Consider the following 2,697-nt stretch of genomic DNA (forward strand, 5'->3'; position numbering starts at 1 on the left):
GTTCAATCTAAGTGACTTTAAAAGCTTTCAATTTTTTAACTCAGAGGTCTGACACTTATGCTGTTCAGTCACTTCAAAGGTAGTGAATATTTATTCAACCACTTGTTTTATGTTTCTACAAAATTATTTGTTCCAATTTAGTAAAAATCAGTTTTCACATTCAGCTTATGTTGATTGTGTCAAAAAAAAAAAAGCAATAGAAAGAATACATAAAATATTCAGGGGGGTGAATACTTAGGCACCGTAAGTAGCACTCCACAGAGACCAAATGCCTCATCCCCAACTCTCTCAGTGGAGCCGAGTGAGATGATCACCTAAATGTGGGTGAAGGTTCTGGCAGAAATCCATAATGACTACCACTGAAAATTTAAACTTGACTTGATAAACTAGCTTAATTAAAAAAAATTCTGTTCCGTCCAGAAAATGTTCACTTCCTGAGCACACAGAGAAAGACAAATCAGCTCTCTATACATATCTTTGTCTTGTTGAAATCCAAAATGCAGTTTGTTTCACTTTATCTTTCCCTTCGGTCTTTCAAAGCATTAGGTTTACAGCAACAACAACATTTTATAGTGCCTACGGAACCTAAGATGGTGGCATTTATTCAGCTTCCCAAATCTCCAAAGTACCTTTGTGACAGTTTTGACGGTTTATTTTTTTTTAAAGGAGTGTCATGCAGTTATCCCTTCTGACAATTAGGATTTACAAAGTTAGTGTACCCTCGTATGTCTGCATAATCTGTCATACAAGGAACATACACTTAAAGGTGTAGACCCTTAAATTCCAATGACAAAAAATATATTTTTTCTTTACACACAAAAAAGATCATCCACATAATAGTTTTTCAGTCTTGTATTCTCATAATGTTCATGAATACAACACAAATTTCCAAAAGAAACATAAATGTATTTCTTTCCAAGAGTTTACAGGTCAGGCACAGGTTGCCATACAAAGCTTGCCCCACATCAAGAGCTAGCAAGAGAGACACATTTTTAATTTTATTTATTGTTTTGCTATTTTTTGCCATAAAAAAAATAAGAATTACACATATTCATCTTAATGTTAGAACCTTCACACAATATTGGAGACCATAATCTAATTTTGTGCATAGGAATATGGGCAATATGCTGTTTTGTCTTTTTGCGCTGTAATCTGTTAGCAAACAGTTAACAGATTGCTGGAAATATACAATTGTTAGTAAAATATTAAAACAAAACATTATATAAACCTATTGCACTGTGTTCTTGATCATCAAATCTGTTAATACTGATATTCCACAAAACAGGATTTCACAAGGAATACACTTTATAATAGATTTATTCTTAATTTTTATTCCCTTCGATATAGAATGGGATGCTACAATTAGAGGTATGTGTCGGTTATTAAATCTGTAAATCTGTCATAATATGAAATACAGCAGCAGTAAAAAGGGAATATAAACTGGAACAACAACTAAAAGTGCTGCTGTCGATATGTTGACTTGCCAAAGGGTAAACACCAGGCATTAGGATTGGCAATGCACCACAAAATGCCAACAGCTTTTTGTCTTTTCCCTCATTAAATCCACACTGCAGTGATCCCATGTCAGCTTCAGCCACCCACTGCCAAACACAAATACTGATAACACGCTTTTCTATCTTAAGCAGAACTTTACATCAACTTCCATTCATTTAATTTTTATTAACCTAACCCTAACTCTTACTCTGAACCTAAACATTGCTAATCCATGATTAGCCCTAATCCTGACCTAAATGTAATTCATACCTTAGTCCTAAATCTAACCCATAACCCTACAAATAGGACTTCTTACAGGGTGGGGGTCCTCATAACATAGTGTTTACTGATACACATAGACACACACTTATACATATTACAAAAGTATAAACAACAGTCAAGACTCACAAATCAACAATTGGGCAGATCTTTTCAAGACCCACCAGATACCTCACACAACTGTTTGGAAATGAACCTTTTGTATTTTACATTTTTCAAATTTATAAACCAACTTTTTGGAAAAGAAAGACATGATCTTACTGACATGTATAGACAAGAACTTTGTGGGGAATGCAGGTATCGGTCCCGATACCGCCTGCATGTGTAGCGAGCGCTTTAGCATTTCAGATAATTCCTCACGTTCATCTATGAAAGAAGACCAGATTCTCTCAGGATTTCTGGAATGTTCCACATTGATTTCTGTGCAAAAGCCTGACTGTCTCTCTTTGACTCAGCAGTCCACAGGGACGAGGTGGCCGAGTGGTTAAGGCGATGGACTGCTAATCCATTGTGCTCTGCACGCGTGGGTTCGAATCCCATCCTCGTCGCATACCTCTTGGTGGAACAAGCATGATCTCAAACTATAATGTCTAGAATCTGGCTAGATGTTCTTTTAGACTTAGCAATGTTATTTGTGTGGATGCTAAATTTCTTCTCTGAATTTTAGAACAATGCCATCAACTCCTGTCACTAATGGATAAAGTCAAGGTACAAAACATCCAAAACTACCTTTTCACCTCTTTGTCACTGGGCCATGTCTGTAACCTGCTCTCGTTGCTTGAGGCCTTAGAACAGATGGAATTACAAGGTAAAAGTATCTGCTTTGATAACTCCAACAGAGCTTTGTTTGAGAAAGCAGCTTATCGAGAAGTGATTACCATCTTCAATGTCAAACCGAGCCTTTGTGTCCTCCCTGCAGCTGAC

The 2,697-nt window shown here is 36.4% G+C and overlaps 1 non-coding gene across 1 annotated transcript; it reads left to right on the forward strand.

Moving 5' to 3' along the window:
* The first annotated feature begins 2,239 nt into the window (after positions 1-2,239).
* On the forward strand, positions 2,240-2,321 carry trnas-gcu (transfer RNA serine (anticodon GCU)). The gene has a single exon. It is a non-coding gene; the product is annotated as a tRNA-Ser (tRNA).
* The last annotated feature ends 376 nt before the right edge of the window (positions 2,322-2,697 follow it).

This window comes from Poecilia formosa, unplaced genomic scaffold (assembly GCF_000485575.1).
Source record: "Poecilia formosa unplaced genomic scaffold, Poecilia_formosa-5.1.2 Scaffold568, whole genome shotgun sequence".
Taxonomy (NCBI): domain Eukaryota; kingdom Metazoa; phylum Chordata; class Actinopteri; order Cyprinodontiformes; family Poeciliidae; genus Poecilia; species Poecilia formosa.